General features: G+C 37.7%; 1 pseudogene; it reads left to right on the forward strand.

The window, feature by feature from the left end:
* Positions 1 to 390: 390 nt before the first annotated feature.
* Positions 391 to 24,710, forward strand: LOC149191642 (uncharacterized; annotated as a pseudogene).
* The last annotated feature ends 512 nt before the right edge of the window (positions 24,711 to 25,222 follow it).

The following is a 25,222-nucleotide window of genomic DNA, read 5'->3' on the forward strand; positions in this document are numbered from 1 at the left end:
GTTTTCTTTAAAGGGAAAGGTGAATTACTGATGAACAAAGGATAAATGGTCAATTGCAGCAATTGAAATACTGCTTAAAGTATGGATATGACAAATGTCTGGCTTTAAGCTCTTTTTATCAGCAAATTGGTGTGGTTTGGGTTACCAGTCCACGATTGCGCGAACAAAATGCAGTTCTTATAAAAACTTGGGTAAACGAGGCTTAGCTGGTGAATTTCGACGTTATAGGTGCAAATGGGGACCAGGCACAGGGGATTTGCCGGTGAATTATATGTTTTTTCACTGTTTTAAGCTATTTTTGGTGATTTACAGACAAAACCAGTCACAGGAGGTATTTGCAGGGATAAATACCTGATATACAGTCAACAATGGTCACGAATGCAGGTGGAAATGGCGCGCCAGCGGTTTCCAGGTCGAGTTCAGCAGGTTGGCGTGAGTTTGGACGTGAAGAACATGCAGAGAAAACAACAGTCGTTTTTTGCAAAAAGTGCAAAAAACGCGAAATTTTGGCCAAAATATGGATTTTTGGAACATTGGCGCCCTTTTTTGGATGACGTCAGCATGACGTCATTGGGTGGGGTCAAGGTCGGATGACGTCAGCATGATGTCATTGGGTGACGTGGCGGCATAAGAGAGGTCCACGGGGATGATGAAGTGGCAGACAGGTGGAGCAAAGGTGGACGGGGGTACCGACGCGACGCTGACGTAGCAGTGATGCTGGCAATGACGTTGGCAGGCGGGTTTCACCGAAACCGGAAGTGGTTAGCGGTTTCATATCGCACCGCCTTCCATACGGAAGCGGAATTGTCAAAGGGACCTCCGATACGATGTGGGGGTGACGCGTGGCGGAGGCCTGACGTCACCCTCTGACAAATTTCGGACGGTATCTATCGGACATCGGGGCCGGTCCGAAATGCACGAGGGCCGTCGGATGAAAAGGGCCCAATTCGACGGTCGACGGATCGTTGAGCTGGCCAGACGATACAGATGGGGGGCGGAATTAAAATAATATATCTACTGAAAAGTGTGCCCGGCGGGGACTTTGGAGTATTGGCGTTTTACATGGTTTTTTCAATGTATTTTTATAAAAATGCGGATAGCGCTAAGACTTTGGGTAAATGGAAAAAGTGGGCTTTTATGCGCATTTTGCAAATGAAGCGGGTTAGGGGTGGAAATGGGTTTTTCACAATGTTTCTTAGCAAATGAAGGGTTTAATGGGTTAAATGACTTCAGAAGGGGAAAAAGGGGTAAGGTTTAGGGTTCTTAGACTGACCAGATGTCAATTTAATCCCCAACAGTGAACATATGGCTATAATGCCAAGGGGAGGGATATTTATACAATGCTTGGGGTTTATACACCATAGTGTTATGATAGTAGGGAAAGGGTAACATAGGGGATTTATATAATAGAAGTTAGGGGTTAATATGGATGAAAAGGTGAATGAAGAGTGATATCACTAAGTTTATTTGAAAACCACTTAGCTTAGGGAGTAGATCAAAATGAAAAGATTTTTACACAAGAAATGCGGCTTTTAAAGGAATAAGAACCACCCTAAAACCTCAAATTCTTCCATGAATCTCAACTGATGAAGGGATGTTAGTAATGGTTGTGAAAGGGAAAATGGGAAGTTATACATGCTCCTTTGCTTTGCTGCAACATGATGGAGAACAAGAGCTTCTCAATCCACTGATATTCCCTTGCAAACAGGTTATCAAACATTGAATTGTAAGGGATGACATTTTTGCAACCCCACCTACCTACCCATCTATTTGCCTAGCATTTTTTGTTTCTTCATGGAGGGTGCACTTGGACTTGCAAACCCTTAGGTGCCTTTTCTTTTCTTTGGCATTTTTCCTTATGATTTTCTATCTAAGGCTACCCTTATTGCTTCCAAGGTCCCAGATTAAACAGTTGGGAACCTTACTTCTCTACCTAGCTACTGGTCTGCCAAGATTAAACAGTTTGGACAGACTTCTTTCTCTATTCTAGAACAGAAAATTGAAACATGGCATGATCCAGATTAGGCTTTTGGACCATCCATCAAAATAAGTCAACATAGAGCTATATACATACATCTTTTCTGTAGGAAATATGGGATCTTTGCATCACAAAAGCAGAGCATATTTGGACCTTTCTTTGCCAATCATGAAATATGAAACCTATTGATATAGGTAGCTAACAGTGGCTCCACATGGGGATGGTTTTTCATTTGAAAGACCAAGAACAGCAGGTCAGAATGCCTTGGCCCTTGACTTCTTGTATCAAAACTTGGAGTATTCCTGCTTTGAAAACCCAAAATTGTGTTCTTCCTATCTTGATAAAACTTTAAAACTTATTTGCCTTTTGCTGATAACTAATAAAACTTTGAAAAACTGCATGTTAACAGAAAGTGATATATACACCTGAATATGTACAAGGGAAACTTAGGCTGCACTCATGTATGGTAGTCAAAATAGTGCTTCAACATCCTGCCATTTATAGGACCTTCATCCAAATCATCTTCATCAAAACTTTTAAGGAAATAAGTATTGTTTCCTTGCACTGCTTGAGCAACAAATGGTCCTCTCCAAAGGGAATCAAACTTTCCATGTTTTCCTTTATCTTCCCTTCTTGAATCCCACTTGAGGACTTTGTCTCCAACATTGAAATCTTCTGCCTTAGTTCTTCTATCAAAAGCTTTCTTCAACTTTTCTTGTAAAACTTGAACTCTGCTGTAAACTTGATCTCTAGTTTGCTGCAAACATATTATTTGATTTATCCTTCTCTGCATATCATTTGGTTCAGCTTGACTTTCTTGAAGAAGTTTCATGACAGGAATCCCTAGTGATGAAGGGAATTTATCTTCTAATCCATAGACTAACTCATATGGGCTGACCCCAATTGATCTCTTGGTTGTTAGTCTATCTGCCCATAGGGCATTCACAAGCTTCTTGTGCCAATTCTTTTTATTTTCTTCTAACACCTTCTTTATGATGTTTACAAGGCTTTTGTTTGATGATTCAGCAAGGCCATTTCCTTGGGGATAGTATGCAGTAGAATGGCCCAAGGTAATGTGAAATTTGTGGCAGAAGTTTACCATTTTCTTAGATCTGAAAGCAGTAGCATTGTCTGTTATTATTTTGTCAGGACAACCAAATCTAGCCAATATGTTATTCTCCAAAAACTGAATGATTGTTAAATCATTTGCTTGTCTGCATGGAACAACTTCAATCCACTTAGTAAAGTAGTCTGTAGCTGTTAGAATCCATCTATGTTGGCCTGAGGATGAGGGATGAATTTCCCCAATGAAATCCAAGCCCAATTGTTGAAAAGGTCTCTCAGTTGAAATAGGCCTCAAAGGAAGTGGCAGTAACTTTCTCTTTCCCTCAAACACTTGACATTTATGACATGAGGTGGTGAATTTCTTGACATCAGAAAAAACAGTAGGCCAATAGTAACCAGCCCTTAGTATCTTATCCAAAGTGGACTTCCAATACAAGTGTCCACCACAGTCACCTGCATGAAATTCTTTGATGATATTGTTAGTCTCATTCTCAATTAAGCAGTTTAGCAATATCCCTTCATGGTTTTTCCAAAGAAAATTACCATCCATGACACAAAATCTTGGGGCTTTCATTTTTAAGAACCTACATTTAGTTCTGGACAATCCTGGGGGAGCACACAGTTTTGTAATACATGACATATATCAGAGTACCATGGTGATTGTTCAAAGGCTACATTGATCTTTGGAGTCGCCAGCTCCGGTTCATTGTCCAGCTGGTTGATGTCTAAGGCTTGGAAGTTTGCTTCTGTCATTAATTTGGCCAAACCTTGCCCTTTTATTAGTTTTGTTGGTTTTATCTCAATATCAAATTCCAAGATGCTGGCAATCCATTTTCCTCTTCTACCCTCTAAGTTTTCTTGAGTGAGTATGTCTTTCACAATGGGACTTGGCACATAAGCTATAACATGAGAGTATAGGATGTAAATCCTAAAGTCTTTAATGGCCTTGACCAAAGCATAAGCTTGTTTCTCCATGATTTGATATTTCAGGGGTGCATCTCTAAGAGCTCTACTAAAGAAAGCAATGGGCTTCTCATTTCCTTGTTCATCTTTCTGTAATAAAACAACAGCAATAGTATGCTGGGAGGCAAAAGAGAAAATGATGAATTCTCTATCAAACTGAGGATTTGTTAAGACCGGGGTTTGGGTAAGGGCCAATTTTATACCTTCAAAGGCTTGATTGGCTTCCACTGTCCATTTAACTTTTGAATCCTTCTTTAGCATGTTGTTTAGTAATTTGATCAATTCTGCTAAGTTTGGGATAAACCTTCTTAAGAAGTTGATCTTCCCTAAGAAAGCTTGCAATTCTTTGATGTTTCTTGGGTGTGGCATTTGTAAGATCGCTTGTATCCTGTCTGGGTCAATTCTTATACCATCCTTTGAAATGATATGTCCTAACAGCTTACCTTCTTCCAAACCAAATAGAGACTTCTTGGGATTTAAGGAAATTCCATATTTCCTGCATGTTAAGAAGACCTGCCTCAAGTTTTTCAAGTGTTCTTGGTCAGACTTTGAGAAAGGTGTAAGGTCATCCAAATAAATGACAAGAAAGTCATGAATCTCCTTGGCAAAAGCAATATCCATTGCTCTTTGAAATGTTGCCCCTGCATTTTTCAATCCAAAAGGCATTTTTACATATTTGAAAGTTCCCCATGGGGTTGTGAATGCAGTTTTGTCTTGATCATCAGGGTGTACTAGGATTTGATTAAAGCCTGAGAATCCATCAAGCAGTGAGATCCTTGAGGCTCCTACCACTCTTTGGAGGATGTGATCCATTTTAGGTAAGGGATAGTTATCTTTCAGGGACACTTGATTTAGGTTTCTTAGATCCACACAAAGCCTTATTTCACCAGTTTTCTTTCTTGTGGGCACCAAATTTGAAATCCAATCAGAAAACCTGATTGGTGCTATGATGCCAGCTTTAAACATTTTTTGCAATTCCTTTTCAATTGAAGGGAGAAGCATGGGATTAATCCTTCTCAATTTCTGTTTGAATGGCTTTTGATTTGGCTTGAGAGGGATAGTATGTTGGATAACAGAGGTGTCATAGGATTTTAAATCCTCATAACCCCATGCAAAGACATCCTGAAATTCTTTGAAAAGGTCAATGTATTTGGGTTTTTGATCAGGAGGTAAGGATGCAGACAATTTTATTACCTTGGGCTTTTCAATAGTTCCAATGTTGCATTCCTCAATGGCAGCATTTAAGGGCTGCATTTTTGGTTTTCTAGGGATATCATTTGAGTCAAAGATGTCCTCTAATGGAGTTAGGCCTGTTGGAAGAAAATTGTCTTTTAGTTCTATGATTTCAGCCTCTGCAACAGTTGTTTCTTCGCAACTGATTTGTTGAATTTCTTGTATGTTTTCTTTGTTGAAAATAGTTGGATGTAGCATTTGGTTGGCTGTTCTAGGTGATATTGGGTGGTTATTCTGTTCACTCTGTATTTGTGATTGACTTGCTCTCTCAGTGTCAATGTTTAATCCTGCAAATTCTTGTTGCAAAGTCAAAAAATTGTTTATTTGTATATCATCCTCAAATACTTGCCAATCTTTAACATTGTTTGGAATGGAGGGTCTGTGTTTTATCTCGGCTGTGAAACAATTGTTAGGTTCCAAAGGTAATTTGCAGGTACTTGCAAATGTGGCCAAACTATGAGCATGAAGATTATGGGTCCTAGAAATTTTGGTGATTTGAAATTCAGTAAAGGAGTTTAGTATTTCAGCAACAGCAGATCTATAAGACCTCAATCTTTTGTCATTAGTGACAAAATTTCCCTTTACTTGTTGGATGATTAAATCGCAATCTCCCATGATTGAAACCTTTGTGGCTTGTAAGGATTTTACTAGTTTGAGGCCTAGTAAAAGAGCTTCATATTCCGCCATATTGTTAGTGCATCTGAAATTTAGTCTATAGGCCCGGCCTTCTGCATGACTGTTTTGTTTATCATGTATCCAAACTCCAGCTCCTGCCCCTAATTTGTTGACTGACCCATCAAATTCAAGGAACCATAGGATCTCTTCCTCCAGGGGAGATGGATTTGTAAGTTGAAGTTCTGGTTTTTCATTTAGTTTGTCTTTCAGGACAGTCTCATCACTTGTTTGGATCATCTTGATTTCTAGAGCAGAAGCTTGCTCATTTATGTCCTGATCTTGTTTGAGTTTCTTGGTTTCATCATCCTTTACCGTACCTGAATTATCATTGAAGAGAATATATGAATCAATATCATAATGGACAGCATATATGGGAAAATTTTGAGGTTTTTCTTCACTTTTGACCATGTATTTCATGAGTGTTTCGCTGTATAGTCTCTTTGGTTGCCCAAAAACAGAGATAGTAGCATATGACATGTCCAACTGCAGGGAACCTTGGAGTTTAGCTCCCCATGATCTTGATAATAGCATTCCATACTTGGGTGGGATATCAGCAACTACAACATCCATCAGGATTGTCTTATTGGGGTATTGGACAAGAGACACACAGAGATCTTTTATCAGGCCCAAGCACTTGACTTGGCTGGAGTCAAAGGAGAATAGGTCCTTATATGGTCTTGTAATATCCCGATTTAGTCTCTCCATGACTGACTTTGGCATCAAGTTGTGAGAAGCACCTGAGTCAAACATTGCATTGTGTAATATTTTATCATGAATATGTAAACTGACATAAAAAGGTAAGATCCCTGTAGCTAATGTTTTTCCATCAACTTCTGGACCGAACAGCAATTCTGGGGTGTCATCCAACACATTGACATTATCTATATTGCGAGTAAGATGAAGGGACTTCTTGATTTGGTGTCTATAAATGTCATGCTTGGCTAGTTCTGAAAGAGGAATAGCTACCTTCAATTTGCCAATTTCAGTTTCTAGGTCAAAGGGTTTTTCAGATTGGATCTTGGTGTTGTGGATGACAGTCCTTTCCTTGTTCACTAACTCTTCTTCTTGATTCTTATCTTGATCTTGAGGCTTATCCTTCTTACTCATCTCTTGAGGAGTATTACTTGGATTAGGGTGCAAGGGTGATGTATCTACTGGTTGTTGTTTTGAAGGAAACGGTTCAGTGACTTCTTCAACGGTTACTTCCTTTGTTGCTGAATTAGTTGTGTCATTTGGCTCTGTGACTATGGCTCTTTTGTGATGTGGAGTGTCCTTTGAATTTTCAGGCTGTGTTATATTTACAGTTATGCTCCTTAACATGTATTGTTTATGCACTTCATAAACAGTTGTGTCATAACCTTGTTTAAAGTCAAAGGACTCACCTGATTTGGTTTGGAACTGCTTGATGTCATCATTCTCATGATATTCTTGACTCAGAAACACTTGGTGCTCATCATTCAGGCCCATTAGGTTGATGTGAGTGTCATCTACTTGCTCATTTGAAGTGGATGCTTCAGTATAGTTTTCCTGGAAAGGAGGTCTTATGTCTGGATCAGAACCAGCCTTACCAACGTTTGGGTTTTGAGTTCTCCTAAAATTTGGATTCCTAGTAGGGTTATTTTGTGGTGCTTCCCATGATGACTTTCTGTCAATTGATTCCACTCTATCACCCAATCTCTTCATACCAGTGAGTATTGCATCCAGTTTTTGATCAAAAGCTGAGGGTTCTTCTTTGAAGGTGGTTCTCTTTTCCAATCTGGCCCTGTTTCTTTTGGCAATCAGGTTAGCCTCTACTGTGACAGCAACCTTTTGAGCATCTTCAAGGGTTTCAGGGGCTCTTTCCTTCAATTGATATGCCATGTCAGGGTCAAAACCATCGGGAAATTTGTACAAGGCTAAATCAGGAGGGGGTCTTAAATTCTGTGGTATTGCATTATATACATTGTTGAATCTTGCACAATACTCCAAAACAGTCTCTTGGGGACCTCTTTTGATTGTATCATACTCACCAAGTATGTGCAAGGGATCTTTCTTCTTCTCCCATCTGTTAGTAAAGGCTTGGTAAAGCTCATCAGGAGTTGTGATGGAATTTGCATTCAGGGATCTAAACCAAGTTCTTACATCCCCAATCAGACTTTGAACAAACATCCTCATTCTCACACTGTCATCATCTATTTCATAGTTCTCAAAATGGTCTTGCATTCTTTTGGCATGCTGAATAGCTGTGAAAGGGCCAGTGGAGTCAAAATATGAGATCTTAGATTGGTAGTCCTGGGGTAGAGCTGCAGCATTAGCAGGTAACTGCAAGGGCGCATACCTATTGGCCATATTTGCCGGGTTTATGGGATTACCAGGGATAAATGGGATAACAGGAACAATTGGTACTACAGGGGTGATGGGAACGGTAGAAGCTAGAGTGTTGGTTAAGGGAATATGTGCAGTGGATGAAGGTGTGAAAGGAGGGGTTTGAGATGTAGATGGTGAACCGGGGGAAACAGGGGTAGAACGAAATAGAACCTTGATAGGAGTTGGAACTGGTTCAGGGTGAGCTGTCTCAGGACTCAAATTAGTGGGATTTTCCTGCCTTTGCTGTTTCCTAATGATTTTGGGGATTGTATTAGGATTTTCAAAAACAGTTGGTGGATTTGGGTCAGGATTTGACCTAGTGTGTCTAGTTTCCCTTTTAGGAGCCAGCTTCTGAATTTCTTTTTGGTATTTTATGGTATTTTTTAGAACTGTTGCAAGGGACTGCTCAAGCTTTTAAAACCACTGCCTATGGACAGACAACAGTTGAAAACATGCTTTTGTCCCCAGTGGAGTCGCCAATTATGTTAACACCCAGGTTTTTCCCTATGACTCCCAAGGGAATACGGCCGGGGTAACCACTAACCAATCTTTGGATTACAGCTCCTAGCCAAACTGTAATCAGAGAGGGCTCTCTCTTTATGATTTGTCTCTGTTCTGATAATATTTTAGGCTAGCTATGATGTTCTGGGTTTTGTTTTTATGTTTTGGTTGAAGGATGTCTTCTGCACCTAAGGTGTAAGTTTTCAAAGAGTATTAGTCCATTGGGCAATGGAGTCTGTAGCTAAGGGTTGTCTGGGTTATTGTGTAGATTTGTTGATACTGCAGGGCCATTTAAATATCTCATGGAACAATTGTGAAATTGTGGTTATGAGGTGTGTTCAACCAGTGGAAAGAAATTAAGAATTTTCCACTAAGCTGGGGTGTGAGAAAGGGATATGTTGCACAGGAGAAAACTTGAATTCCTGAAACAACAATCACTGTGAAAGCTATAGTTGGAAAGTGCAGCAATTAAGAATTACACCTTATGACTATAACTGAAGAAAACATTCATAACAGCATAGATTGAGTTCAGGGTATTCTGTGAATAAGTCCTGAAACTATTATTTTTCTCTGCTATTAACTATAGAACACGGAAACATGAATGAGCTATGAAAAATAACAAAAACACATAACTAAAGTTTATAAAAGACTTATTGTGCCATGAAACACGCAGGAATCCTGCATCATTCAGAAAAACACCACAAAGACTCAGATAACGCAGAGCTTTGGAAATTCCATCAGCCTTTGTATTAATAGTCTGGAAAATTACAGCATAAGAAACTCTTGAAGAGAAATCAAACAACAACCCCTGCAAGCTTATGCGAGGGGGAAAAATATACAATTGGTTATGCAAAATATCTGAGCGTTGAGTTATCTCAGAAATGAATGCGTTCACCAACTTTTCAAGATATTAGATAAGAAAGTTATTACATCATTGAATACAAAATAAGTGCTCTTTATGTTTGTCAGAAGATATTTTGACCTTTAGAGGCCACTGAGTCGGTCTGAATGTTATGCTTTAATGCTGGAAAATGTGCTTTTATGGCTACCGTGCTGTAGCTTCTTGGCCCTGTCACCTGTAGTTGTCAATCTTGCTTTGTTGGTCGAATAGTTCTGCTGAGTTGGCTCAGCCTTATCCTTTTCATGCATGTTGATTTCATCTAATTTTCCTGTGCATGATCACTTATGAATTTGAAATAAAAAAAACTTGATTTACAGGCTCTGGCTTACAATATCAGCTGTATCATTTTGGTCCAGTATTCCTGTGTGGGCAATTGATGTCTCAGAATTGCCTCTAATGTCTCATCTGCCTCTGTGTATTTATAAAAATTGGGAGGCACTTCAAACAGATGTTTGATCTCATTCATGATAAAAAATAAGTTCTCTACCCTGTTGTAGAGACTTTGACCTGTTGCTGGCCCTGTTTCCTCTGAGGTGCTGGCCTTTTCTGTGATCTGATTTGTGGCAAAGGTGTTCACCCTCTTGGCATAGTTTTCATGTGAAAGTAGTCTTCCTGCGCTGTTCAGTAAGCTTGGAAGACCTCTATTTTGCAATGCCACAAATTTGTCCATGAATCTTTTGACCTCTGTCTGCATATCCTGGGTCCTTCTCTCTAGTGTCTGCACTAGGCTTCTCAGTGTTAGGACCCTCTTTATTAACAAAATAGTCTCAGTTCTGTTGGAGATTCCCATAGTTGCTAACTGAGCACTTGTTCTGTTGTTGAGCACATTGATCATTCTATTGGCAACCTCAGGCATATTGCCTAGAGATGCCCTTGCTCTTTGGATTTCTTTGTATGCTTTTGCAATGAGCTCCATCTGCTCATGAATTGTCTCAATATATTGCCATTGGTCAGTGATGGATTAGCCAATGTTGGCCCATAGGACTGTTTTGAGCTCAGCCACTACTTTGTCCAGTGTGAGCTCCTTTTCCAGCTCCTTTATCTTTTCCTTGAGTGCCTTTATCTCTCTCCCTTTCTCAACAATGCTCTGTTTGGATTTATCATACTTTTCATTTACCTTGGCAAGGCTTTCCCTGGCCTCATTCAGTTCTGACATTTGTGCTTCCAAGGCCTGAATCTCATTCCTCAGCTTTTGCATATCTAGGCTCGGAGCCTGCTCTATTGTTGGTGTTGGTGCTGAGGTAGAAGGTGCTGCCTATTCTGTTTGTTGAGTAGGAGGAGCAATAATTTGAGGAGCTTCCTTAAGGTTAATAATTTCAGGAGGAGGCTGAGATATTTGACCTCCTTCCTTTTGCTGCAACGCTGCCTGCAATGCTGCCTGGGCAGCCTCTGATTCTCCCAACTTTTCTTGCGTTTGGATCAGCTGTTTATATAGAGATACCAGCATAGCTGTTGCATCTTGATCATGCCTCAGCTGAGCAACTTCTTCTATTTGTGGATGAATGGTAGCTAGGATTTTTACCATTTTTCTGAGTGCTGCCATATCAGCATCCCTTAGTTTTAATAATGCCTGGACAGCCTTGATGTCCTTGGGATCATGCCCAAGTTCTATAATTATCTCCTCCAAGGCTTTGATTCTGTTATCTTTTGCTTGAGAGGATGCCCTTCCCAACTCAAGCTGGGCAGTTGTGTTGTTTAGGCTATTCTCTAGCCTATAGTTCACTAAGGTTTTGTCTGCCAAGGAGGCATACACCATCTCAACCGTTTGCTTGTGCAGTTCAATCTGATCCTTTGGGTGGATGTCCTTGGCTAGGACCTCAAGATTGGTCCTTATGTAATCTGCAGGGGACTGTGGCTGCAATACAGCTGGCATAAAGTGACTCATTATCATCTTGCCCTCATGTACATCATAGGCAGACATCAGCCTTTGCTGGTTGGTAGGAGCCATTTTCAGCAAATGATTATAGAGCTGTATTTTAAGTGGCTCATTTCTCTTCTTGATATCAATAAACTGTTGTTTGATACCTGCTTCGGCTTCTCTCTGGTGGCCTGAGGAGCTGACTTCTCCTCCCACTGTCCTGTCTTGTCCTTGTTGGAAGGAACTAGGAGATGCTTCCCTACTAGGTGGGCCCATGCCCAACGATTGCCCTATAGGCATTTCCTCCTCAGAGAGGGGATTCATTCTGTGTCTTTTCTCTCCCTGATTAGTGAATGCAGTGAGGGGAGTCTCTCTGTCCCTTTTTCTACTTATGTCCTCATTTTGTGGGGTTTGGAGGACTGAGGCTTTAGTGGTTGTTTCTTTCCTAGGAGGCACAGTGTCCTCAGCCTGCTGCTCAGTGAAAATTGGGGCCTTAGCTGCCTTTTCTTGCTGTAGTGGCTGCTCTTTCTCTTGTTGCCCCTCTTCTTGCTGTTGTTCATGTTGCTGCTGTTTCTCTACCTGCTCATGAGGTGGCTTTTCGGTTTCCATATTTTTCTCCTTGCCTTTGCTGGAGGTTTGCTCACCAGCTTTGGCTGCTTGCTGATTTGCAGTTGAGGAAGAGGCAACTGCTCCCCCTTGTGTGCTTGGAAGAGTGAACACCTGTGAACAAAGTTCAAGGTAAGACATCTTTTTTAGATTTCTCGTTGCTCTTTGATTCAACTCTTCTTGTGTAACAGGCTCTTCTAAGGTTCCCCTCCTCCATTTTACTTGATTTGCATATTTTTCAATGTGAGGGATCCTTACATGGTCATAACTAGCCAGCCTATATTTGACCCTTCTGAGGCTTATGAAGTGACCAGGGTCATATGGTTTCCAAAGGAAACTCGTTTGCAGGCCAAGGGATTCTAACATTCTATCCGCTTCTTGCCAGCCTTCCTCCCTTTTGTTATTGATGAAGTGGCCTAATTGATTCCTGACCTTCAGCTGTGCTTTCTTGCCTCTGCCTGAAAAGTGAAGCACATCAGCATTCCCAAATTGCCTGAAGTATTCAAGGGCAAATAATCTCATGGGCACATATTTGGGCAATCTGTATGGGGGCAACTCACACCCATATATCCTGATGACCGTGTGGTTCTGGTAGAAGTACCAGTCCCCAATGCTGTATGATTTGGATAACTGAACGACCCTTTGCATCTCATCAGTAAGTCTTGGAGGAGGTGAGCTCATCAGCAGTGACATGGCTGGGTGAATGAAGAAATCTATGAACTCACAGTAAGTATATGGAGATTCAAATCTATAGTGGAAGGCGGAGGACCAATAGACTACTGACCTTGGATTGCCATGGGCATCTACTCTTTTGATAGCAAAATGAAATTTCTCATGTTGATAGTACAAAATCAAATGGTAGATGTAGGAGGTGTATCTGAACACCCTTTCTCTTGCCAAGTTCATCAATTTCTCATGTATTTTGTCTGATATGTAGGTGGCATAGTCATAGCAGATTGGAGACTTGCCAGGGGCAAACATAAGCATCATTACCAGCACAGTTTCATCAACAAACTCAATTGAATTGTAGCCCAGAATGGGACTGATCATATCTACTAGGTCTCTGCCCAATTGATTGAGGTATACATGGGAAATAGGAGGGTACATCACAGTGTCAGAGTCAATATATAGTTGATTTAGCTTGGTGACCTGAGCATCTGTCAACTTGGCTCCTTGCTTTATCAGATCAATCAGTGATAAAGGAACCAATTTCTTCTCAGTTGTGAATTGCAGCATCTCCCTGATGGCTTCAGGGGTGACATAGAAAACAATTGAGCCTAAAGGGTCAATCACAACCCTCTGAGTGGCATCATAACATTCAGCACACAGGTGGATTAGCTCAGGAAACTGGTTGACCTGTGGGAGCTTGAAGATAGGGAGAAAAGAGTCCCAAATAACTAATACATTTGTTCCACTCTCATGTTTAATCTTTAACTCATTCAATAAGTGGATGTGAAACTTGCTGTGCATCAGCATTTCTTCTGACATCTGATAATCCAGTTCTGCTAGAGGTTGCCACTCCAATTCTCTCTGAGGGGCATTTAATGGGGCAATGTTTAATGCTACAGGAGCTACTGGTGGATCCATGGTTACTTTTAGGATTTCTGTTGTTTATAGACTGGTGTTACTGTGCAGAGCAACACCAAAGAGTTTTCTTTAAAGGGAAAGGTGAATTACTGATGAACAGAGGATAAATGGTCAATTGTAGCAATTGAAATACTGCTTAAAGTATGGATATGACAAATGTCTAGCTTTAAGCTCTTTTTCTCAGCAAATTGGTGTGGTTTGGGTTACCAGTCCACAATTGCGCGAACAGAATGCAGTTCTTATAAAAACTTGGGTAAACGAGGCTTAGCTGGTGAATTTCGACGTTATAGGTGCAAATGGGGACCAGGCATAGGGGATTTGCCGGTGAATTATATGTTTTTTCACTGGTTTAAGCTATTTTTGGCGATTTACAGACAAAACCAGTCGCAGGAGGGATTTGCAGGGATAAATACCTGATATACAGTCAGCAATGGTCACGAATGCAGGTGGAAATGGCGCGCCAGCAGTTTCCAGGTTGAGTTCAGCAAGTTGGCGTGAGTTTGGACGTGAAGAACATGCAGAGAAAACAACAGTCGTTTTTTGCAAAAAGTGCAAAAAACGCGAAATTTTGGCCAAAATATGGATTTTTGGAACATTGGCACCTTTTTTTGGATGACGTCAGCATGACGTCATCGGGTGGGGTCAAGGTCGGATGACGTCAGCATGACGTCATCGGGTGGGGTCAAGGTCGGATGACGTCAGCATGACGGCATCGAGTGACGTGGCGACATAAGAGAGGTCCACGGGGATGATGAAGTGGCAGACAGGTGGAGCAAAGGTGGACGGGGGTACCGATGCGGCGCTGACGTAGCAGTGATGCTGGCAGTGACGTTGGCAGGCGGGTTTCACCGAAACCGGAAGTGGTTAGCGGTTTCATATCGCACCGCCTTCCATACGGAAGCGGAATTGTCAGAGGGACCTTCGATATGATGTGGGGTTGACGCGTGGCAGAGGCCTGACATCACCCTCTGACAAATTTCAGATGGTATCTATCGGACGTCGGGGCCGGTCCGAAATGCACGAGGGTCGTCGGATGAAAAGGGCCCGATCCGACGGTCGACGGATCGTTGAGCTGGCCGGACGATACAGATGGGGGGTGGAATTAAAATAATATATCTGTTGAAAAGCGTGCCCGGCAGGGACTTTGGAGTATTGGCGTTTTACATGGGTTTTTCAATGTATTTTTATAAAAATGCGGATAGCGCTAAGACTTTGGGTAAATGGAAAAAGTGGGTTTTTATGCGCATTTTGCAAATGAAGCGGGTTAGGGGTGGAAATGGGTTTTTCACAAGGTTTCTTAGCAAATGAAGGGTTTAATGGGTTAAATGACTTCAGAAGGGGAAAAAGGGGTAAGGTTTAGGGTTCTTAGACTGACCAGATGTCAATTTAATCCCCAACAGTGAACATATGGCTATAATGCCAAGGGGAGGGATATTTATACAATGCTTGGGTTTTATACACCATAGTGTTATGATAGTAGGGAAAGGGTAACATAGGGGATTTATATAATAGAAGTTAGGGGTTAATATGGATGAAAAGGTGAATGAGGAATGATATCACTAAGTTTATTTGAAAACCACTTAACTTAGGGAGTAGATCAAAATGAAAAGATTTTTACACAAGAAATGTGGCTTTTAAAGGAATAAGAACCACCCTAAAACCTCAAATTCTTCCATGAATCTCAACTGATGAAGGGATGTTAGTAATGGTTGCGAAAGGGAAAATGGGAAGTTATACATGCTCCTTTGCTTTGCTGCAACATGATGGAGAACAGGAGCTTCTCAATCCACTGATGTTCCTTTGCAAACAGGTTATCAAACATTGAATTGTAAGGGATGACATTTCTGCAACCCCACCTACCTACCCATCTATTTGCCTAGCATTTTTTGTTTCTTCATGGAGGGTGCACTTGGACTTGCAAACCCTTAGGTGCCTTTTCTTTTCTTTGGCATTTTTCCTTTTGATTTTCTATCTAAGGCTACCCTTATTGCTTCCAAGGTCCTAGATTAAACAGTTGGGAACCTTACTTCTCTACCTAGCTACTGGTCTGCCAAGATTAAACAGTTTGGACAGACTTCTTTCTCTATTATAGAACAGAAAATTGAAACATGGCATGATCCAGATTAGGCTTTTGGACCATCCATCAAAATAAGTCAACATAGAGCTATATACATACATATTTTCTGTAGGAAATATGGGATCTTTGCATCACCAAAGCAGAGCATATTTGGACCTTTCTTTGCCAATCATGAAATATGAAACCTATTGGTATAGGTAGCTAACAATTCCAAGGTTGGCTAAAAACATGGCAAGCGTTATGTTCTTTGAATAGGATTTTTCCTATAGAAAAAATGAAAGTTTCTTTTACATTGTTTGCATATAAATGTTTTCATTGCACAATGGATGCAAGATACAAGTTTCATCAATTGGTGGGATAAGGAAACTAAATATACAACTCGAATTTTATGTTTTTAGCAAGTTTTTTTGTGGTGATGACTCTGAAATTGAATCATTTGATTCGACAAAATTGTTGAATCACAAGTCAAATATTCATCAATGAAAACTATGACATCAAAATCAGGGGATTGTTGATATATTGACGCATTTTGAATCCAAAGCAATCCACATTCATGCTATGTTCCTCTACTTTGGAATTTTGTAATAAAAAATAATCTTTCACTTGACCAAATAATTCATTGTTTTTTGTTATCAAGGAACGTAGTGATGAGATTCTATTCCTATAATATCGACTACATGTGATCGGTTGATGTTTGATCAATGTGTCAATCCATTCATCATCTTAGTTCTTTGCCTCATTTATTATGGATTCAATATTTTTTATTTTTAATGCATTTATCAATGGTTCCCAAAGATGCTTAACATTAGTGAATGTTACAAAGAAATTTAGTGGACCAAGCTATCGTATCATTGCAAATATATCTTTTCATAAATGTTCAAAATAGTCAGGCGATGTGTGAATGAATCATAAACATTGATATGCAATGGGTGACTTTAATCATTTCTGAATATTTATTTTATTTTTAACATCTTTAGCAACTATTTTTCTCCTTTTAGCTCTCCTCTGCGAATAGAAATCCAAGTTGAGTTAGAAACCTCGTTTATCAAAATACGAATTTCTTTAAAAAATATGTTTATAATATGTGTTGAAAAGTCACCAAACATGTGCAATAGTTCCCATTGTGCAATTTTTTGATATGAAAAAGTGATTGATAACATCAGTACGGTGCATTGATCCAAAAAATAGTTTCAGAAAGTTCATTTATTTAGATAATTTTTCTTGACAAATGCCTAGGGGATGAAACACTTCAGAAGGTGCAATCTATATTATTCTTGTACCACGATCATGGATAAGGCGGGCCTCTGAATAACCATATACAAGCTTTTTAGTTTCTTTCTCTAGATCATTATTTACATTTGGTGAGTCTGGTTCCTTCATTTTTGGACTATCGCTCTAATGATCTTGTCTACTTTGATCAAAATGGTTTTTCCATTCATAGTTGATTACTATTTGTCCGCTCTTGTATAGAGGTGCATTACACAAATCATGTAATGCACACATAACTTTCTTAGGTCAAATATTTCCAAACAAATAGGCATTCTTGTATTCCAATTTTGTTTTTAGCATAATTCCCACTGTCATATTGTCATCAATATCTCTAGGAAATGTTGTCTTAATTTTATCTAGACTGAAAGGAAAATTCATGATTTTTCTTGTTAATCCAACTTGTGATATTTTATAGCCCAGTTGTCTTATTTTTTAAAACTCCATCCTTGGTGTACTAACCTCTCTTCCAAATATGTCAAACATCAATTTTTCATTTCGTCGAATATAAAGAGGTGATGCAAATGTAGGGAATTTTTCATTGAGTATTACATTGTTACAAGATTTTCATATTTCTTCATTGATTTTAATGATTTTGAAGTTTGAAGTAGGCATCATATAGGAAATAGTAGATAATATGTCTTTGTTAATAGATTGCATGTCAATCTATCACAAATGCAACATGCATATAGGCGTGTCTTGAATTGATTGAAAATATGCCTCAATTGCTCTATTTGACTTTACATGTTTCTTTTGTGCTTCTTGTATTATAGAACCTTGTTCTCATATTGCAAATTTCAATTGATGTGAGTGTACTGCTTACTATAGGGATTGGAAAAATAAGTAGATACTTCTTTATTATTTTGTGTCTCCATTGAAAAAGGATTATTTTCCTCATTTTATGACGTGGAATCCTTTGATACTACAACAAATTTTATTCTTTTTGATATTGTGTTGCCAATTGAAAAAATTCTTTAATTGAGTAGAACATCTAGTAAACCTAGATTCTTTGCTAACAAGATATATACAAGTTACACTTGAGGTCGGCTTTCAGTTATCTCTTTCCAATATTCCTTGGAGCATTTGTGGTGAATTGTCAATGTCACTAATATTCTCAAAATTCTGAATTTCCAAAATTGCATGGAAATGTGCATGTGTTGTAAATATTGGTACATGCGTAAGGTACAAGACTTTGGAGAAAGTTCTTCATGAATAGAATCTCAAGGAAATACCTTTTGATTCTATATTCTAGATATATATGTTAACATCAAGGAGTTCACATATCCATTGTATCACAAAGCCTTTTCTCTCTATATGTCCATATGCATATGGCATTGATAAATTTATAATATCAAGTTGCCAATCATTGATACATTGCTCTTGCCCAATGTTTTTAGCATTGAGGTTTTGTTGTAAGAAATTGATATCTCTATCATTATTGCAAATGAAACAATTGTAAAAATTTTGTGCAATTATTTTTTTGATATTAGACATATCAAACCATGGTGCAAGTGTGCAAATAGTCTCAAACAAAGAGTCATGACAGTCATTGAAAGTTTTTCGATAGATCTCGAAGACTTATTCACATAAGATTTGCTCAATTGATAATATGTCAAACTATGCATGTGGGAATTGGTATCGGTAAATGCATGGACCAATCATTCTATTTATTGAAGCTATGTTATCTACTGTGTTATGTAGCAACAATGGTTCAAAATGTCCTCATTCAGGATTTTGGTTATGTAGCAAAACATTATATTGGTAGCCATGAATGTCTGAATTGAACCATAGATATGTTTGGAAATTTGTAAATAGCCAAACATTGGCTAGAACTGACAACCACTTGGAGAACCATTTGATTAAAAATGAATCTCCCCATAAGCTAATTGTATACTGAGCACAAATAGAAGAAGGTGTGGACAATCATTTCAAGTACATTTCAAGATCATCAACATGATTAAGATCCTGAAGGTATTCAAGAGCCAATTCTATATGAAATGAATGCAAAGCAGCATCATGTCCATGGGATAAGCAATGTCAAAATTGGTTTACAATTCCATGTCGTATTTCAATTGAGCTATAGCAAAAGTGAAGAAGAATAGAAAATGATTCAAATAAGTAGTCACCGAGATAATAGAAGAAATGATCTAAGCTATGTAGATTGAATCTAGATAACTTGTTATCAATTCCTAATAATTTTGATCCTTTCAACACAAAACTATTTTTCATTTCCATAAAGTATATTGAGACAAACTAACAAAGTGTCCAAATGTGACAATGATTTATAGAATAAAGAGCATGGATTTCATTGAATGTTCAATGAATACATATGATATTATGAAATTTTTGGACCTTATATATTATCTAGTCTACATTGTCTTTGAGACTATCTTCTCTCCCTATTTTTTTTTCACAATACTCTCAAAATGAGTACCTAACACTGTGACAAAAGAGTAAATGAAATGGCCATAAGGAACCTTGAATATTTCATCTTTTTAAAATTGAAACATAATTTAAAACTAAAGAAATTTATGCAATTTAAAATAATAGCAATAAAACCCTTATTATCATTTCAACAAATTTCAAAACACAATATTTAATTTGTAAAATTTCGTAAAAAATATTTGACAATTACAGTAAATTCACTTCAAAATGTATGAATAAAATAGAATCCAATTATTAACTTCAAAAACAAATCACAATATAGCTTTCTATAACAAACAACTCTAATTTAATATTACGAGCATAAGACTACTTAAAACTATTATCATATTCATAAGCTTATTGAAATAATAAACATATTTAAATTCTTATTACTATAAAACTATCAATTGCATCATGTCTAAGTTACTAACCTATTGTTGCATTATAAAGAAAATATGTTGTGAAATAAAATGAAAAGTATATATCTTCCTAACATAATGTAATATTTATTTTTAAGACTTCGTGAAAATGGATATAGCTCCAATTGTTTGAGAATACCTATGGCTAACATGAACATCGTAGTTTTTTGACATATCCATATCCTAGTACTTGGACAAATTCTCATAGCTAGTGTTTGCATATGCAAGAACAAAACCCAAGCATAATTGATAGACAAAAAGCAATGCATGGATTTAATGGAAAAAGTGAAAACTAGAAAAACTAATAATTGATATTTCTATGTAGGGAGAAGCACCAAAGAAAAATTATAAGTGTTTTGATCAATAAAACACACCACACATTATTGTTTTTTCAACAAATACCTATGTAGCTTTTTTTTTCCATAAAAATTATAGTTTTTTTTTAATTTATTTATTTATTTATTTATTTATTTTATATATATATGATTTTAGAATTATTTTATCTAAATTGTCTCTCTATGATTTATGACACAATAAAATTAATTACATCAGTTCTATATTCTTTGTGTTCATGCATACCCTATACATAATTCAAATGTATTTGTGATCACAAACTGATCATTAAGAGATTGACATACTTAGAATGAGACTACATGAGACTCGCCAACAATGTATGCAAAGCACAACATTAGTAATAACACCGTAGCCATGAATTTATGCAAGCGACATACAAAGACAAATTAGCAATGCATTCAAATCTACTAGAGAATATGTGTGTGTATTTAATCTATTTTCTGCAAATAACAATGACCATAAATGGTTAATGTGATTTTGGAGCATATTGTTTACTAGCCATTAAAAGAATTACCAACTATGTCATAAGAAATTAACAACATTCTAGTGACACATGAGTAAAGAAAGCACAAATAAAAAATCATTGCCAAATTGTAATCATAGTACTATAACTACATTAAATTGCAAACCAAGGTGGGCAGGCTAACTTTGTATCATATTATTTTCCATCCCTTGAAAGAATGATCTACTATGTGTCAATAAAAAATAACATTCTAGCCACACATGACTACAAAAATTGCAAATAAAAACCATCGCTCAATATTAATCATAGTTCTATAACTACATTAAATTGCATATGTACTTTAGTAAATGTGTCAATTTGAGCAAAACATGTTGCACCAAAATTGCCTAGAAATGCAATAATTTAAGCTTTCATAACCACTCATCTTGGAATACAGAGTCCAAGTAGACATACACAACAAAAATTACTATGAGATTTAGGGGTGCATTTAATATCTGTTGATTTTAGTATTACAATTTATGGAAATTCTTTCTCATTTGAGACATAGTGAATCAACAAATTTATAATCTAAATCACACACAAAAAATTGTTGCAGATTGGCCTTTGAAAATCATTCATTGTTCTCTGGACTTGAAAAAATATATTGCATTCAATAGCATAAAAATTTGCACAAATTAAAATTACAACTAATCCACCTGCCACGAAAATTGTATTCAAACTGCTTAGAATTTTTCCTCTTCTCTATTTTATTTGAAAAATGAAATTTGTGATTATCAATCTCCTCCTCTTTTATAAATTGGTGTAACGACTTTGAGAATTCCTCTACTATACGTTCCATGACTCAAAATTATTCACAATTCCATAGCACTGTTTTATAATAGGTTCCACCCAAACTAGCAAACATCACGTGAGTCTAGTATATCATCAAGTCAAATAATGATTCTACAATGTAAATAATACTACTCTTTAAAGGCTTGTTAGTATCAACTACAATAAATAATACTAGGAAAAAGTGTTCTAAGAACTTAATTTCATAATTTAGTCAAAGATGTTCAATTTTAAGCAGATTAGACATTGTACTTCAAATCATACCAAATGTCAGTTGGCCAAAAAATTAAAATCAAAGTATCTAAATGTATTTGAAAACCCTTATAATTGTCTTTAAGTGTTTAGACATGAAATATTATTAAACACCACAATTTCAAATAACAAATGTTATAACATTCTTTAATTCCTTGTAGTTCCCATTTGTCTTTTTATTGCTTTCCACTTGTTTTGAAGAATAAAAAAGAGCACATAATTGCTACATAAAAACATTAATATTATTCCATAATTCAAAATTTCTTTAAAAGTTTAACTTGGCATCTAGACATAAATAACATGAAATTTAATCCCAAATTAATGGTCAAAAATAAAGTTCATTTAAAATTTCTAAAAAATTTGTCAAGTTTTGGATATCGCCTTGTCTAGATAAAAGTATTCGGTACTTTAAAATTTAGAGAAAATTCAAAATTGCACAAATGTCTAGTGTTAGTCCAGTCTTCGCAGTCTGTCACCAGGGATCAACATGAGCCCTTACCATGTCTGGTTTTGTTAGATGTTTTGCACATGATATTCAGCACAAAATGTGTCATAAGTGTGTCCATTAGAAGCAGCTCGGAAAGAGCTTTCCAATGGTATATCACACTCCTAAAATTGGCTCCCAGATCAGCAGATATGATCAAATGAATGATTAACTCAAAGATCTCCCCGTGCAACTGTTTATGTGTTTAGTGATATAGAGGAAACTAGGAGATGTCAGTGGTTGGACTATCATAGAGAAGGAGAGAACATATCATTTGAAGGCCTATTACCGTGCTGCTAATCCTCATCTCAACATATGGTGAGCTCGTTTCTCCGCTTTGATTGAAAGAGATATCCTGTGCAGAGGGCACTGTACATTGCTGACAGTGATATTGTTGGTGACAGGACTGGTTTAACAAAGCATTTGGTGGATGATCTTGGGGAGAGAGGTGCTCATCAGAGCAAAGAGAATATCGCCTTTGCTTCTAACTTATGGAAGGTTCATCATATTACAAATGAAAAAGATAGTGCAAAGTCCGAGTTACCACAAGCGGAACGAGGGATGCTCAAACCTGAAAATATGCTTGGTCTTGTTGACAAACCAATGAATAGTTCTACCCCCATCCATGGAACAACTGGGAAGTACCCAGAAATTAAAGCAGATAGAAGTCATATAGATAGAGATATCCATCTACATAGTGTAGGAGATTCTGGGGAACCTGAAGGAAAAGGAGAGGTGAAGATGTCGTTCACCCCTTGAAAGTATCATTGGAGGACCTTTACAATGGGATATCAAAGAATTTGTCACCATCTCGAAATGTTTTGTGCTCTAAATGCAAGGGGAAAGGGTTAAAGTCTGGCACTTCTATGAAATGTAGTGGGTTCTAGGGGTCTGGCATGAAGGTCTCTATTAGACATCTTGGACCTTTGATGATCCAACAAATGCAACATGTCTGTAGTGATTCTAGGGGAACGGGTGAGACTATAAATGAAAAAGATAGATGCCCACAATGCAAGAGTGAAAAAGTCTTACTTGATAAGAAAATGCTCGAGGTCACAGTTGAGAAGGGAATGCAAAATGGTCAAAGGATCACTTTCCAAGGGGAAGTAGATGAAGCACCCAACACAGTTACTGGTGACATTGTATTTATAGTTCAACAAAAGGAGCATCCGAAATTCAACAAAAAGGGAGATGATCTTTTCATTGAGCATACTTTATCATTGACAGAGGAACTATGTGGGTTTCAGTTTATATTGAACCATCTGCATGGTCGGCAACTACTTATTAAATCTAGTATCAGTGAAGTTGTTAAGCCAGGTAAGTTCAAGGCTATTAATGATGAAGGAGGTGGCACTGAGCGTAGCCCTGTGCTGCTGTGCTCCTAGAAGTGTGGCGCTGCGCGTAGCCCTTTAGCAATGCGCGTAGGACCATACTAAAAAAACAAAGTTCTGTAGGTGCCTACAATGTGTCCATCGATGTCTTGAGTGGTAGCAATGTTGACTGGTGGTGTTGAGTTACTATGGAGGATGTGTTTCACCAAGGATATTCTTTATGGGGTTTGTTGGGGTCATCTGATTTGAAAATATTCACGTTGGTGGCCTTTCTCGCATTTTCAAATCACACAATTATTATTCAGGGCATTATGAAAGGGCACCTTACAATGAGAGCGATATCAGGTCTATATATCATATGCGTGAATATGATGTTCAGAAGCTTATACAATTTTAGGAGCCTCTAGATATATTTATTTCACACAATTGGCCTTGTGGTGTAACTAACTTTGGAAATTCAGAGCAGTTACTTCGTCACAAGCCATTTTTGAAAATGAGATAAAAAACTAGACTTTAGGGAGTCACCATGCTAAAGAATTTTTGAAAAAGATAAAGCCTTCATATTGGTTCTCTACACATTTGCACACTAAATTTGCAGTTTTTGTTCAACGTGGGGAGAATGGACCTATCACAAGATTTCTTGCATTGGATAATTGTCTTCCTGGACACAATTTTCTCCAAGCTATTGAAATAGAATCTGATGCAGGGCCACATGAGATCCATTATGATAAAGAATGGCTTGCAATAACACAAGCATACAATCCTTTTTTTCCTTTAAGCCGAAAATCTGTATAGTTGATAGCAGAACGGCCAGACTTGGGATTCCATCACCAATGTGTGAGAAAGCATATGAAAGAAATCAACATGAAGCCTTTTGATTTTACAATGACAGTCCCACCTTATGATCCCACCCAAGGAAAGGCAGCCAATCCAGCATCTCTTGGTCATGTTCGTAACCCACAAATAGCTACTAGAGTTGCATTACCTTCTGGATTCTGCACCTGAGCATGCTACACCAAATAGAAGCCCAGTGTCTTTAATGATACAAGTCAAGGATGAAAATGAATTTGTACTGGATGATGCTTATGGAGGTTTTTGAGCTTATCGTATGATTAAAGAAGATGGCATAATATTCCAGCTAGGAGTTGATTCCTAGTATCTCCAGCATTCAATGGGAATCATATTCAAAATCCAACATTTCTAGATTTCCAAAAGCATCTAGTGAAAAAGTGGAAACAGTTTGTCAAATGGTTACAAAATCAGCAGGAAGATCTTCAGTTCCATTTTTTGGGGGAACAAGAACAACAAGCTGATCAACTAACTCCTAAATTCATGTAGGCAGGTGCAAGGTGGCAGTCAAAGGGTAGATTTTGTGGAAATTCCACCCTTAAAGGAAGCAGATCTTGACCAAAATTCACTGATTTTGGTTTTCAAAACAACCCTATTTGCCATAGTTCACGAGAGTTTATAATATTGTTTAGTTTATAATAGAGTTTTATGATAGGATTTTATTTTTAATTTTTTATTTCCTATGTTGAGGAAATAAAAATAGATTTGTAATTTAGTATATATAGGATTATTTTTAAAAGATAGAGGTTCGATTTTGGCAGC

This window comes from Pinus tabuliformis, chromosome 2_2, assembly GCF_031772625.1.
Source record: "Pinus tabuliformis cultivar Carrire ecotype Pingquan chromosome 2_2, CPIR1, whole genome shotgun sequence".
Taxonomy (NCBI): Eukaryota; Viridiplantae; Streptophyta; class Pinopsida; order Pinales; family Pinaceae; genus Pinus; species Pinus tabuliformis.